Raw genomic sequence first — 16,591 nt, 5'->3', positions numbered from 1 at the left:
GTACCTGGGGCAGTGGAGGTTAAGTACTTGCCCAGGGTCACGAGGAGCCTCAGTGGGAGTTTAACCCAGTTCCCCTTGTTCTCAGGCCGCTGTCCTAAACCACTGGTCTACTCCTCCAGTCAAAGCAGCAGAAACATCTGGCCAGAGGTGTCAGCAGCAGTTTGTGTCTCAGGATAAAGAGAGAGTTGGTGCTTCCTCTCTCTTCTCTCATTTACTGCAATGTGCCTGTGATTTTATGACATAGAACCAAGGAAGTTTGAATGAGAAAACAGGAGATGGCATGACGTCAAAAAGTCACATAGGTTAATCTAGGTTTCCCCTTCCCTGCACAGGCGTCGTTCTGTGTACACTCAAAACAGAACAAACAAACCTATGACCTGCTGCATCCACGTTGTCATTCTTTATAGTTGGTGGAATTTTTATTTAATCTCACTTATATTTTCAAACATGCTGGCTTGTGCAGCATACGGATGTACACAGAGGATAACTTTTCATATGTAGAGTAGTAATTTGTTATAAATTGTAATCAGTGTGTCATTTGCAGGAGGTGGTTATAGGGACTCCCTAGCATATGTTATATTCGCGCAGACATTTTTTTTCCTGGTAAACGGTAACTAAAACAGACAGTGTGTTATGAAAATCAGGTGTTCAACACTTAGGGCACTGTTTACTAAGGCGCACTAGCATTTTTAGTGTATACTAAAAATTAGACGCGCGCTAACACTAGAGACACCCATATATTCCTATGGGTGTCTCTAGTATTAGCACACGCTAAAACCTTAGTGCAGCTTAGTAAACAGGACTCTAAGAGTTTCTGTCTGTTTATTTAATTATTTATATCCCACATCAAATATGAATTAGGTTGAAACCTGGGAGTATTTAAAATCTTTTTTTTCCTGTTCTTAGATCAGATGAGAAAGATGGTTTGTGGGAACTTGCTCCTTTTGTTTTCTGGAATGCAGTGGTATATTATAAAAATGCACTTAATATTGTTTATTACTACTATTTAAAAGAGAGATATTCAATAAAGAGGGCAGAACTACCTTCATGCAGAAGTACAGAGTCAGCTCGAAACCTTGGGGTCATCTTTGACTCTTCTCTCTCCTTCTCTGCTCATATCCAGCAGACCGCCAAGACCTGTCGTTTCTTTCTTTACAACATTCGTAAAATCCGCCCCTTTCTTTCTGAGCACTCTACCAAAACCCTCATCCACACCCTTGTCACCTCTCGTTTAGACTACTGCAATCTGCTTCTTGCTGGCCTCCCACTTAGTCACCTCTCCCCTCTCCAGTCGGTTCAAAACTCTGCTGCCCGTCTCATCTTCCGCCAGGGTCGCTTTACTCATACTACCCCTCTCCTCAAGACCCTTCACTGGCTCCCTATCCGTTTTCGCATCCTGTTCAAACTTCTTCTACTAACCTATAAATGTATTCACTCTGCTGCTCCCCAGTATCTCTCCACACTCGTCCTTCCCTACACCCCTTCCCGTGCACTCCGCTCCATGGATAAATCCTTCTTATCTGTTCCCTTCTCCACTACTGCCAACTCCAGACTTCGCGCCTTCTGTCTCGCTGCACCCTATGCCTGGAATAAACTTCCTGAGCCCCTACGTCTTGCCCCATCCTTGGCCACCTTTAAATCAAGACTGAAAGCCCACCTCTTTAACATTGCTTTTGACTCGTAACCACTTGTAACCACTCGCCTCCACCTACCCTCCTCTCTTCCTTCCCGTTCACATTAATTGATTTGATTTGCTTACTTTATTTATTTTTTGTCTATTAGATTGTAAGCTCTTTGAGCAGGGACTGTCTTTCTTCTATGTTTGTGCAGCGCTGCGTATGCCTTGTAGCGCTATAGAAATGCTAAATAGTAGTAGTAGTAGTAGTAGTCAAAATGTGCCAACAATTTACAGTTTTGTGGTAAATATTTATTTCTTCTTCAAGTCTGTATGGTTGTAAAAGGCATGGTTTTTTTTGGGGGGGGGGGGGGAGGGGTAGTTAATCTTTAGTCTAAAGCTGTTCCAGTTCGATAGGCAGTGCCTTAAAGGTAGAGGACAAAATTATTATTATTTTTAATTTATTTGAAAACTTTTTAATTTATTTGAAAGCTTTTTAATTTATTTGAAAGCTTCACATATGTAGATATAAATATCATGAAATCAAAACTGAATATCACTAAAACAGCTTAAAAAATGATTGTAGCTAGTGGAAACAGCACTAATTAAGGCTGTATTTTGTGCTCGTTTTTCTACACTGTTCTATACAATACAGTAATACATGGCCAAATTTCAGTGAGGATATCCTGTTTACTGACGGGTTCATCTTAACTGTTGTAATCTGCCTTGGGAAGCCTGTTGTTATAAAGACTGGAAGTAACATTACACTCTCCTTTCATTGGGGCACATGGAATCACATCTTCACCTCATCTCTTTTGTACAAATGGATTATTCTGTTTTGAGCATGTTTCAGGGTCAAGTGGTTTTCATAAGTCAAAATAATAAAAATAAATATTTTCTTTCATGCTGATCTCTCATTTGTTTGAACATAACTAAATGGGCTATTAGCCCCTCATGCAGTCCATTGAGATGACTTATACTGTGCCAAACTGGAAATACAGTGAGTCAATATAATAGAATTCAGTAACATCCAAAACTTATTAATAAATATTATAATTGTGTTTGGGTAATAACTGAGAAAATTCTGCTATCAAATAATATTAGGAAGCTAGACACCAACTTGATACTTCTGCTGAATATCAACCAGCTAATAGTTTTAAGGCTAGATTTTGTTTACTGAACTCATGCTGACTCATTTCCCCTCCACCAGATTTGTTTCTTCTTGGTTAATTTTAAACAGGGCCCTAAGAAATGATTTATTCTGCTCTTACAACAAGGACAGCCCCTCGAGCTATGCATCACCATTTGGAAAAATAGAGATTTCATTCAGTTTCTCCAACTCGTCTGCTTTGAATACCATTTCTGGCACCAGTATCTCTCCAAAATCTTCCTCAGCGAAGACCGAAGCAAAGAATTCATTTAATCTCTCCACTATGACTTTGTCTTTCCTGAGTGCCCCTTGTACCCTTCTGTCATCTAACAGCTAGTGGTGTGCTGCTGTCTACTGTATTTTGGTGGTGTATGACTTGCCTTCATTATAAAATCATACTCATGTCAGACTTGTGAGTTCTTGTACCAAGTAGAGCGCTGCTGAGCCCGATACTCAGACCAGGTTCTGCTTGGCGGCTGGATAACCCCGGGTTTCACCTGCACTGACTGCCGTTCCCCAGAGGTTGAGCCCCTAGGTGCGGGTGGCCTGCAGGACTTACGAGACGGAGCTGGAAGCGGGCTGGTGAACATATCGGCCAGGTAGGCAGCAGGTCAAGAGAGTAATCCAGGTACAGGCAAAGTCAGTAGGCAGGCAGCAGACAAGAGAGTAATCCAGGCACAGGTAAGTCAATAGGCAGACAGACGGTCAAGAGAGTAATCCAGGTACAGGCAAAGTCAGTAGGCAGGTAGCAGGCAAGAGAGTAAACCAGGCACAGGTAAAGTCCATAGGCAGGCAGCAGGTGAAGAGAGTAATCCAGGTACAGGCAAAGTCAGTAGGCAGGCAGCAGGCAAGAGAGTAATCCAGGTACAGGCAAAGTCAGCAGTCAGGGACAAAGTAGAGAAGAAGCAAACTACTGAGCAAGTAACACCTACCAAAGTAGAAGCCGAAGCATGGAGTAAAGGAAGAGCTCAGCTGATAAAGTGCTGGTGTCTGACATTAGCAGGGAGAAGGAGCACAGCCATAGGACAAGAGCAGGGGAAGGAGGAACTGGAAGACCAATAGGAGAGAAGCAAGGGAAGCCAGGCACAGGTAAAGTCAATAGGCAGGCAGCAGGCAAGAGAGTAATCCAGGCACAGGTAAAGTCAATAGGCAGGCAGCAGGCAAGAGAGTAATCCAGGTACAGGCAAAGTCAGCAATGAGGGACAAAGTAGAGAAGAAGCAAACTACTGAGCAAGTAACACCTACCAAAGTAGAAGCCGAAGCATGGAGTAAAGGAAGAGCTCAGCTGATAAAGTTCTGGCGACTGACATGAGCAGGGACCAGCAGGGAGAAGGAGCACAGCCATAGGACAAGAGCAGGGGAAGGAGGAACTGGAAGACCAGCAAGGAGAGAAGCAAGGGAAGCCAGGCAGAGAGAGAGCAGACTCAGGTGCGTGGAAGCAAAGCAATCAAGGAGCCTGGAAACCAAGCAGAGAGAGAGCAGAGTAGAGAGTTGCACTGGGACAGAAATTTTACCCATCCCCACCCATCCCCGCTGGAATCTTACCCATCCCCGCAAACATTTAACCCATCCCAACCCGTCCCCGCAAGAATTTAACCCATCCCCGTAAGAATTTAATGGTACATAAAAGAAAATTCTTGTCAGCTCCCTCAGTCTCGCTCTGGATTTGAGCCACAGCACTGTAGGCAAGGAAGGAATGGAAGCTGAAACTTAGAACACTCTGGTGTGCACATGTAAGATTTGTCTCTGATTTCTGGCACTATGTGCTGAGAGGTCACCACATGCACGTGCCAGTAGGTCAGGTGACTACTGATGCTCATGCCTGTGTTAGAGCTGAGGTCTGTGCATCAACCCAGGAGCAAAGAGGATTAATTGTAACATAGTAAGTGACAGCAAATAAAGACCTGAACGGTCCATCCAGTCTGCCCAATAGTCACACTCATTATCAATTCATGATTAAATCAACGAGTGTGATATTATATACTTGATTATGGTCTTTCGTGTTTCTGGAACATAGACCATAGAAGTCTATCTGGCCCTATCCTTGTGTTCCAACTGCTGGAGTTGTCGTTGAAGCCCACTCCAGTCTATTCGTCTTCTCATTTGTGGTATACAGACCGTAAAAATCTGTCCAGCATTGTCCTTATGTTCCAGTCACTGAAGTTGCTGTCTAAGCCCTTTCTAGCCCATCCTAAACCAGACTGCCATATATTAGACACAGACCATACAAGTCTGCCTGGTATTGGCCCTAGTTACTCACAGCCAGAGTCGCCATCTAAGCATCACTTGACACATCCACACACATGCAGCCATTGAAGGCTTGGGTTTTTATAACTTCCATTTTCTAATTAGAGATCCTCTGTGTTCATCCCACACCTTTTTGAATTCAATCATCATTTGTGTTTCTACCACCTCCTTAATGGAAGACTTTCCACATTTGTGCTGTTAAAGCAAGGAGAAGGAGGAGACAGCACTCAAGAACTTGGTACTCAGTAGATGAGAGGCTGGTGTAGTGCAGCGTACACTTCTGTGGGAACCCACAGAACTGCTTCCGTCCCCGTGGGAACCCCTCAGGACCTGCTTCTGTCCCCACGGGAACCCTGCAGAACTGCTTCTGTCCTTGCGGGAATCCCGCGGGTTCTACGGGATTCCCGCGAACCCCGTTCCCGTGCAGCTCTCTAGAGCAGAGCCAGGTGCATGGAAGCAAAGCAATCAAGGAGCCTGCAGCCATAGTAGAACTACACACACATGGGTCAGGGCTGTGCCAGTCAAGTGTGCGTGCCGACGGGACCCTGCGCAGCCCGAGGATGGTGCTTGTGTTGAGGTAGGGGACACGACATCTCATCTATATACAAACAGAGCTGGGAGGAAAAAGATTTTTTTTTAAATTGCCTTTTACAGCCACAAAGACTTGAAGAAGAAATAAATATGTACAACAGAACTAAACAATGTTGGCACATTTAGACTGTCTTTGCTCAGAATTTCTGCATGAAGGAAGTGCTTCCTCATTATTCAATACCTGTCTTTGAAATAGTAGTAATAAAAAAAAATTAAGTAGCTTACCGCATGCTAATCTGGAAGTACCGCCAGCTCAACACGGGCACCGGCAGTAGTTCATAAGAACTTAAGAGTAGCCATAATGGGTCAGACCCATGGTCCATCAAACCCAGTATCCTAGGAGAGATTAATGCCTAAGAATGTCACAGTGCGGTTTTTGGGCTGGTTTGGGGCGTGGAAAATGTTTTCTATCTGGCAACACTGGTTGAGAGAGAAGGTGAAAGCACTGAGAGTGAGAGGACGTATGGTGTTGATCTGTGAGAGAGAAAGGATTGATTTGAAGTTTATTTAGAGAAAGTATAAATGCTGAAGAGAATAGTTGAGGCACTGGTTGTGGGTGACTGGTGAGAGTGAGAGGGACTGTGATTCTGGTTGGTAATTGTACTAAATGGGAAAGAAATGTAAAAGAATTTAAATTCTGATTGAGGGGAGTCTGAAGGTGAGTTTACTAGTTGGGATTATTCTGTGGAGGAGAGTCAGAGTGCACTCTGGGAGCTGTAGTCTTTCCTAGGAGAGATTAATGTGTAAGAGTGTCACAGTGCGGTTTTTGGGCTGGTTTGGGGCATGGAAAATGTTTTCCATCTGGCAACACTGGTTAAGAGAGACGGTGAAAGCACTGAGAGTGAGAGGATGTATGGTGGTGATCCTTGAGAGAGAAAGGATTAATTTGAAGTTTATTTAGAGAAGTATAAATGCAGAAGAGAATAGTTGAGGCACTGGTTGTGGGTGACTGGTGAGAGTGAGAGGGACTGTGATTCTGGTTGGTAATTGTACTAAATAGGAAAGAAATGTAAAAGAATTTAAATTCTGATTGAGGGGAGTCTGAAGGTGAGTTTACTAGTTGGGATTATTCTGTGGAGGAGAGTCAGAGTGCACTCTGGGAGCTGTAGTCTTTCCTAGGAGAGATTAATGTGTAAGAGTGTCACAGTGCGGTTTTTGGGCTGGTTTGGGGCATGGAAAATGTTTTCCATCTGGCAACACTGGTTAAGAGAGACGGTGAAAGCACTGAGAGAGAGAGGATGTATGGTGGTGATCCTTGAGAGAGAAAGGATTAATTTGAAGTTTATTTAGAGAAGTATAAATGCAGAAGAGAATAGTTGAGGCACTGGTTGTGGGTGACTGGTGAGAGTGAGAGGGACTGTGATTCTGGTTGGTAATTGTACTAAATGGGAAAAAATGTAAAAGGATTTAAAGTGTGATTGAGCTTTTTCCTCTCTGAAATATGCCACATACCAAAAGGAAGGGTGCGACGAAAAGCCTAGTGCCGAAGGCAATAATGTCGACCCCGACTCAGCAAACTCTCGATCACTTCTTGCAGAATAACCCACCAGAGACCGGTTTGGCGAGCCCGATGTTAAGCCCTGACAGAGGAGTGTCGGCGCTTCTGGGCTATGAGGTTTCCCTCACGCCACCGGAGTTGATCCCGCCTCCCTGCCCTGCTTCGACCCGAGGTGAGGAAACCCCACTGGATGCGGAAGGCGCTGCTAGGGGGATCTTGTTCGGCAAGTAACCTCGGAGTTCTGACAGGGAGGACTCAAAGTCCCAGGAAAATCCAGGAGAGGTTACATTAACGGAGGTCTGGAAAGCGGTACAAGCTTTGACGGTAGCAGTGACTAAATCTACTAATGAATTTGCCACAATCGTGAGTAAATTAGAAAAATTTGATGCTTCGCTGGAAAAAGTTAAAAACGATATAAACACCCAAACTCAAAAAACACAATTTGAAGTTAATAGTTTAAAATCTTCAGTAGAAGCTCTAATCAAGGATAAACAAATAATTCATCGGAAAATTGAATTAATGGAGAACAATAATAGACGTTTGAATTTGAGACTCTTGAACGTCCCTATTTCTTCATTAATAAAATCAGATGAGTTATTCAAAATGTATTTGAAGGAAATCCTGCAGATACCTGCTTCAAATTTACCCCCATACAGTAAGATTTATTATTTACCTCTGAAAAAAGGTTTGAATACAGGTTCTGCAAGAAATTTACAAGGGGATGCTCAGGAATCTCATAATCTGACTGCATTCCTGGAGGATTCGAATATGGAGATAACCGACAGAGGAACTTTACTAGTTCAATTTGTGTTTGAGCAAGATTTAAATCATGTATTTAAACTATACTTCAAAAATTCCGCTAAAATGTTTTATGGACAGAAAATATGGATCTACCCAGATGTTGCGAAGGCAACTCAGGATAGACGGAGACAATTTTTGGACTTAAGAAATGATACTAGAGCTTTGGGTGCATCGTTTTTGCTAGCTTACCACTGTAAGTGTAGAATTAACTTTCAGGGGAATAAATATGTCTTCTCTGATCCTTCACAGCTATGATCTTTCCTAGAATTGAAAAAAACCCAGGCACCCGTTTTGTAATAACATCAGTTATCAACTATTAGTATATGTGGGTTTAAAGGCAAGCTGATTTATTCAAAACTTTTTGATTTAAATGTCTCCTCATATTCCTTAACGTCTCTCAGTATAGAGGTCTAAGGGAGAATGTGTTTCTATCAATTTGGATAGATATATGTATTATAATATTACATGAGAGTGTTACTTTCTGTTTTTCCTTTGCAAGTTGAATGTACTTGTAATTTAAAAATCAATAAACAAATTTAAATATAAAGTGTGATTGAGGGGAGTCTGAAGGTGAGTTTACTAGTTGGGATTAGTGTGTGGGAGGGTCAAAATGCACTCTGGGAGCTGTAGTCCTTCCTAGGAGGGATTACTATGTAGGAGACAAACTATATTTCCATCATAAATTTTGTGTAGGACTACTGCTATTTATTTTACTTATTTTTATTTTTAATGCCTGTAACGCAAGTACACCTCTTTTATTAAGGAAGATATTTATTCTGCTTATTATTTTTTTTTGTTTGTTTTGTTACATTTGTACCCCGCACTTTCCCACTCATGGCAGGCTCAATGCGGCAGGCAATGGAGGGTTAAGTGACTTGCCCAGAGTCACAAGGAGCTGCCTGTGATTGAACTATCATACGTTTCTTTTTAGTTTGTTATATTTTGCCAATTTGTATAGACAGGTTTAGATTGTTTTCTTTCCATTTTTAAACAGTTGTACCTTTCATCACTGGACCTCAAATGGTAACTAAGCAGACTGTTTTCTACTATTGATGATTTCTCTATCATCAAGAGAAAATGAAGCAGATCAATTCATTTCTTTAACGCATATTTGCTTCATTTTCTGTACAAAGGAAGAAGAAGATTATATTCCTATGTATTTTCCAAAAACACTATAACTCAACAGTGCCTTCATATATGATCTACATCTATTACACCCTGCAGTAAGATAACGGCAAAACTATTATCTTGCCCATAATTATAAAACTACTGCAGGTTAAACAGTGCAACACTCATAATTATAATGCTCTTGAGTTTGCAGTAGTTATTCGTTATTTGGCCAATATTAATCCTTTTTAAATGCTAAAATGAAATATTTGTTCCCTCTTAACACCAGTTTCAGCTATATTTATACAATCAAAGCTGATCATTAGTCAAACTTTGATTGAAAATTTTCTTTCCCCCGCCTTCCAACATCAGCTTTGTAATCATGATATATTAATTAATTGCAATCATATACACTCAACCTTATTGATGCCATTGTATGGTACCTAGACTTAATTGACTTCTACTACTACTACTACTACTTAACATTTCAAGAGCGCTACTAGGTTACGCAGCGCTGTACAATTTAACAAAGAGAGACAGTCCCTGCTCAAAGAGCTTACAATCTAATAGACAAGTGAACGGTCGGTCCGATAGGGGCAGTCAAATTGGGGCAGTCTGGATTCACTGAACGGTAAGGGTTAGGTGCCGAATGCAGCATTGAAGAGGTGGGCTTTAAGCAAAGACTTGAAGACGGGCAGGGAGGGGGCTTGGCATAAGGGTTCAGGAAGGTTGTTCCAAGCATAGGGTGAGGCGCGGCAGAATGAGCGGAGCCTGGAGTTGGCGGTGGTGGAGAAGGGTACTGAGAGGAGGGATTTACCCTGTGAACGGAGGTTATGGGCGGGAACGTAAGGGGAGATGAGGGTAGAAAGATAGTGAGGGGCAGCAGACTGAGTGCATTTGTAGGTAAGAAGGAGAAGCTTGAATTGAATGCGGTATCTGATCAGAAGCCAGTGAAGTGACCTGAGGAGAGGGGTGATATGAGTATATCGGTTCTGGTGGAATATGAGACGTGCAGCAGAGTTCTGAACAGATTGAAGGGGGGATAGATGGCTAAGTGGGAGGCCGGTGAGGAGTAAGTTGCAGTAGTCCAGGCGAGAGGTAATGAGAGCGTGGACGAGAGTTCGGGTGGTGTGTTCAGAGAGGAAAGGGCAAATTTTGCTGATGTTAAAGAGGAAGAAGCGACAGGTCTTGGCTATCTGCTGGATATGCGCAGAGAAGGAGAGAGAGGAGTCAAAGATGACTCCGAGGTTGCGGGCAGATGAGATGGGGAGGATGAGGGTGTTATCAACTGAGATAGAAAGTGGAGGAAGAGGAGAAGTGGGTTTTGGTGGAAAGACGATAAGCTCAGTCTTGGACATGTTCAGTTTCAGGTGGCGGTTGGACATCCAGGCAGCAATGTCGGATAAGCAGGCCGATACCTTTGCCTGGGTCTCCGCGGTGATGTCTGGTGTGGAGAGATCAGTTGGGTGTCATCAGCATAGAGATGATACTGGAAACCATGAGATGAGATCAGGGAGCCCAGGGAAGAGGTGTAGATTGAGAAGAGAAGGGGTCCAAGGTCATGTTTCCAAGTCTCACTCCGCCCTAAAGGGGTAGATGTAGGATAGTTAGGCCCCTTGGGTTGGTTATGATAAATGGGGAAACCCAACGCTGCATTTCATCCAGCATATAATTATGTAGCCACATGCTGGCTTTTGCTATAGCCTTGTCCCTCATTGTGTCAGAGCACCCCTGTCACCTCAACCCTATACATCCCCCCCACAGGACTCTAAGAGCCCTCTGGAAAGGACAGCCACACACACTAGTAGTCGTGTGTAGGGGGGGCCGGCAAGAGGGGTATCAAACATATAAATTGCGAGTGACCGTACAGAGTAGTTACTTACCTGTAACAGGTGTTCTCCGAAGACAGCAGGCTGCATTTTCTCACAAGTGGGTGACGCCACGTCGGCCCCGGAGGATTTTAAAGCAAAATCTAAAAATCTCTTCTACGGCGTTCCGTCGCGCGAGCGGTCGCACTGCGCATGTGCGCACACCTCTTCCCGCTCGCTGTGCGGACACGCCCCTCAGTCAAATCCAAAAGATGGAGGAGACAACTCCAAAAGGGGAGGTGGGAGGGTTTGTGAGAATATGCAGCCTGCTGTCTTCGGAGAACACCTGTTACAGGTAAGTAACTACTCTTTCTCCAAAGACAAGCAGGCTGATATTCTCACAAGTGGGGTATCCCTAGCTTCCAGGCTTACACAACACAACAAACAGTGGTCAATTGGGTCTCGCAACGGCGAGGCCAGAATAAAAATTGACCTGAAAAGAAGAAACATCTAAATGAGTGTAGCCTGGAACAGAACAAAAATGGGCTTAGGAGGGTTGGAGTTGGATTCTAAACCCCAAAGAAGTTCTGCAGCCCCGACTGCCCAAACCGACTGACGAGTCGGCTATCCTGCTGAAGGCAGTAGTGAGATGTGAATGTGTGGACTGATGACCACGCCGCAGCTTTGCAGATCTCTTCAATAGTGACTGATCTTAGATGAGCCACCGACTCAGCCATGGCTCTAATTTTGTGAGCCGTGACATGGCCCTCTAGAGTCAGTCCAGCTTGGACAAAAATGAAGGAGATGCAATCTGCTAGCCAAGAAGAAATGATGCGGTTTCCGACAGCAACTGGCATTAAAAGAAATAAACAACTGGGCGGACCGTCCGAGGGAGCTCGTCTGCTCCACGCAAAAAGTGCGCAGCTTGCTTTCGCCAGGGCTTGTAAGATGAGGGAGAAAGAATGTTGGCAAGACAACTGACTGGATCAGCTGGTACTCTGATACCAGCGCCAGTAAGAACTTTGTCTGCATGCGGAGAACTACTCTGTTAAGATGAGAAGTAAGGTAAGGAGCTTGAGCTACTAGAGACTGAAGCTCACCGACCTTACGAGTTGAAGGAACAGCCACTAAGGAAAACGACCTTCCAGGTCCAATACTTCAGATGGCAGGAATCCAGTGGCCCGAATTGAGCTTGCAGCAGCTGGATGAAAACGACATTGGGACCCCAAGATACTTGATAAGGAGTGATAGGGACTCTGACCGAAGCATAAGAGCCAACTGTCAAAATTATTGGGGGTGCTAAGCCCAACAGAAATAATCTTCCCTAGACACATACAAGGAATTCTCTCAATATTGGGGGAGAAATAAACCTCTCGTGAAGTGGACAGCTAAAGGCTGACCTTTCATACGTTGATGATAAGCTCTTATTGCACGAAGATGAATACTGACAGAGTTGGTCTTGAGATCAGACTCAGACAGGTGTAGAAAGAACTCAAGCAAGGTCTGTATAAGACAAGAGGCAGGATCTAGGGCCTTGCTGTCACACCAGACGGCAAACCTCTTCCATGAAAAAGAATAACACCTCTTTGTGAAATCTTTTCTGGAAGCAAGCAAGAGTCGGGAGACACTCTGGAAAACTCAACGAAACCCACACTCTCAACATCCAGACCGTGTGAGCCAGAGATTGGAGGTTGGGATGTAGAAGTGCCCCCTCGTTCTGCGTAATGAGAGCTGGAAAACATTCCAACTCCAGAAGAAGAGGGAATCCTATCTGACGCAGCTAGAAAGGAGCAATCAGAATCATGGCTCCACAATCTTGCTTGAGAATCAGCAAAGTCTTTTCCACCAGATGTATGGGAGGATACGCATACAGAAAACCTGTCCCCCAAAGAAGGAGAAAGGCATCCAATGGTAGCCTGCCGTGAACCTGCAGCCTGGAACAGAACTGAGGGACTTTGCGATTGGACTAAGTAGCAAAAAGATCCACTGAGGGGGTATCTCACTTCCGGAAGATCTTTCGAACTATAGGCATGCTCAACAACCATGACTGTAGCATTATCCTGCTCAGCCTGTCGGCCAGACTGCTGTTTACGCCAATTAGATAAGTGGCTTGGAGAAAACATGCCGCGTTGCGGGCCCACCGCTACATCTGCATGGCATCCTGACTCAGAGGGCAAGATCCAGTACTCCTTTGTTATCGAGTGCATCACAACCCGATTGTTTGGTTGAATTAAAATAATTTGGTTGGATAGCCAGGAGGGATGCAACCGTCGTCAGCAGCTTTTGACTGAGTAAGGTGGACGGGACGCCTCAGAATCAAAATGGAGAGAATTAACCACCCGGGACGCCTCAGAATCAAAATGGAGAGAATTAACCACCTCTGAGGGGAATTCCGAAGACTGGCGAACAGTTGGGTTACATCCTCTAGATACCCTAAACTTGATACCACTGGGGAGCGGATGTCATGTGCAAAAGTGCCATGGGAGTTACATGAACTGTGGAAGCCATGTGTCTAGAAGTCTCAATATGTACTGTGCTGTAATCTGTTGAGACGGGCAATCATCGTGTTAAGGGAACACATGCACTCCCAGTCCATGAAGATACGCTGCAACAACAGCCAGACACTAGGAAAAAACATACTCTGGATGCAAAGAGAGTATAAGTATCCTGTAAGTCCAGAGAGCATAACCAATCGTTTTCCTGAAGTATGGGAAGAAGGATGCCCAGGGAAAGCATCCTGAACCAAAATCTGTTTAGGCCCCTTATGTCTATGATGGGACGCAACCCACAAGGAAGGACCTGGAATAGAATCTCAACCCTTCTTGCCCTGGTGGAACGGGCTCGACTGCATTGGCGCTGAGAAAGGCAGAGAGTTCCTCTGCAAGTACTCACTTTTGATGGAAGCTAAAGGATTAAGCTTCTAATGAACAATGTGGAGGGTTTGATTCCAGATTGAGAATGTATCCTAACCGGACTATTTGAAAAAACCCACCGGTTGGAGGATAAAAGAAGTCACCTTTGGTGGAGAAAATTTAAACTTCCCCCCCGACAGGCAGATTGGCCGGTACGGACATTTTTTTTTTTTTTTATAGTGGCTATGCTGAATTGGAGCCAGTCAAAAACCCCTCTCTGGTTCCTGGGGAATAGCTGCAGGGGCCTGATTAGGTGCACGCCGCTGACTAGAACGAGCGTGCTGAGGCATAGCCTGAACCGGCTGTCGAGAAGTAGGAGTATAGGTACGACCCCTTAAGGCACAAGGAAAACTACTCTTCTCTCTAAAGAACTTCCGAGATGAGGAAGTGTATGCACAGCATATCTACAGTTTTCTGCTGAGTCTCCTCCTCCAGGTGAGAGGCACACAGTCATGAGAGTCTGCGCATCACTGTACCTAGAGCAGAAATCTAGGTGTTACATTACAAGTGTCGAAAATGCCCTTAGACAGGAACCTGCGACACACCGTGTGCTACCTGACCACATGGTGAAAAGGTTTAGCCTACTCCGGTGGGAATGCTCGTAAAGATCTGACAGGACTTGATTTTGGACGCGATCATGCCAGCCTGGTACGCCATAGATGGTAGTCCAGGACCTCGAGCATCTGGGCATTGGGATTCACAATCTCCACTGTAATGTCAGATGAACCATCATTGAACTGAGCTAACTACTCAAACAGAGCAGGTCAGATCCAAACGCGTCCGATATGGAGGCGCGGTAAGTTCTACTACGGGGTCGAGAAGTTGCCCCAGTAGGGTGCGAACACCCATACCAGAGGCAGCATCGGTGAAGGAGACCAGGTGAAAAGCTAGATGCCGCAGGAGGCGGTAGCACCCATGGCATCCAATGGTACCCATGGTCCCGAAGCCAAGGACAAAATCTGGAAATGCAAGGGAATCGAAACCAGACTGCTAGACCATGGCACCGACGGTACCGATGATACACATGGTACCGATGGCCCCCGGTACCAATGGTACCCATGGTACTTGGTACCGATGATAGTCATGATATCTGGTATCGATGGTACCCATGATACCTGGTACCGATGGTACCCATGACATGTGGTACCGATGGTACCCATGATATCCGGCACCAACAGCACCGACGGTACCGATGGTACACATGGCACCGACGGTGCTCATGACACCTGGTACCAATGGCACCCATGGCACTGATGGTACCTGGTCATGATATCTGGTATCGATGGTACTCATGTGCCGACGGCATCCATGATACCTGATACCCATGTATCCACGGTACCGACGATACCTGATACTATGGTACCGATGGTACTCATGATACTCGGTACCGATGGGCGATGATACCTGGTACCGATAGTCGATGGTGCCCATGATACCTGGTGCCGATGGTGCCCATGATACCCGGTACCGACAGCACCCATGGCACCGATGACACTCGGTATCGACAGCACCCATGGTACCGATGATACCCGGTGCCGACGGGACCCATGGTACCGATGATACCTGGTACCGACGGGACCCATGGCACTGACCATGGTACCAATGTTCCTGGTACCGATACTCCTCGGTACCGACGCACCGATGATATTCGGTACCGACAGTACCCATGGCACCGATGATACTCGGTACCGACGGTACCGAAGATACTCGGTACCGACGGTACCCATGACACCCGGTACCGATGGTACCCACGGCACCGATGATACCCGGTACCGATGGCACTGATGATACCTGGTACCGGTGTATCGACGTCCAATGCCAGGATACCTCCATAACAGAGGGAGCAACGCTCTCGGCACCGACTGATGTCTGAAGCCCGGATACCTCCATAACAGAGGGAGCAAAGCTCTGGGCATCTCCTTTGGGCATCCCTGGCAGAGTAGAATACGTCTCGTCTTTGAGACACTACTTGCGCTTCACAGGGAGATGATCCGGCCCAAGACACATCCGCCGATGCGCCCGAATGACCTGCCAAGCAGGAGGCGCCGAGGCAGGTGGAGACCTATTCGATGCATAACTATACCCAGCGTGCATCGGTCTCTGTCGGACTCCAGAATGATCTCCTTTGGGCATCCCTGGCAGAGTAGAATACGTCTCGTCTTTGAGACACTACTTGCGCTTCACAGGGAGATGATCCGGCCCAAGACACATCCTCCGATGCGCCCGAATGACCTGCAGAGCAGGAGGCGCCGAGGCGGGTGGAGACTCACTTCAAAGGTTACACCACTGATATTGTGTCACCAGGTTGCCCATTCAGTGGCTGACCAGGGATGCACCTGCTTAGGTTCCTGTTTTTTCCTGTGACATACACCTTCACCACTTGTGGGGCTTAAAGACAGTGGTGTGCTGAAGCAGGCTCTCACAGCTCTGGAGAGCCATTTGTAAAGTTTTAATAAATGGATCCTAAAAATGTGGGCTTGTTTAGTTTGCTGGCGAGAGAGAGCCCACAGATAACAATATACCAGCACTTTTATAAGAAAAAAAGAAAAAGAGAAGCTTATATGCTTTGTTTTCCTTTCAGGCACAGCCCCTTGTGACTCTGGCAACTACTTAACTTTTCCTTGCCCCAGGTACAAAAAGTACCTGTATATATAAGCCACAATGAGCCTGCCATGAAAGAGTACAAATGAAAAAATAAAGAACACCCAAAAGGGTAAAATAAGAAAAGAGATTTTACTCCGAGGACCTGAAGAAAACACGAAGCACTAACGAACTCCGTGTCTCCTCAGACGCGGAAAAAGAAAAACTGAGGGGCGTGTCCGCACAGCGAGCGGGAAGAGGTGTGCGCACATGCGCAGTGCG

The sequence above is a fragment of the Microcaecilia unicolor genome, chromosome 1, assembly GCF_901765095.1.
Source record: "Microcaecilia unicolor chromosome 1, aMicUni1.1, whole genome shotgun sequence".
Classification (NCBI taxonomy): domain Eukaryota; kingdom Metazoa; phylum Chordata; class Amphibia; order Gymnophiona; family Siphonopidae; genus Microcaecilia; species Microcaecilia unicolor.
This window is presented reverse-complemented; position numbering follows the sequence as displayed.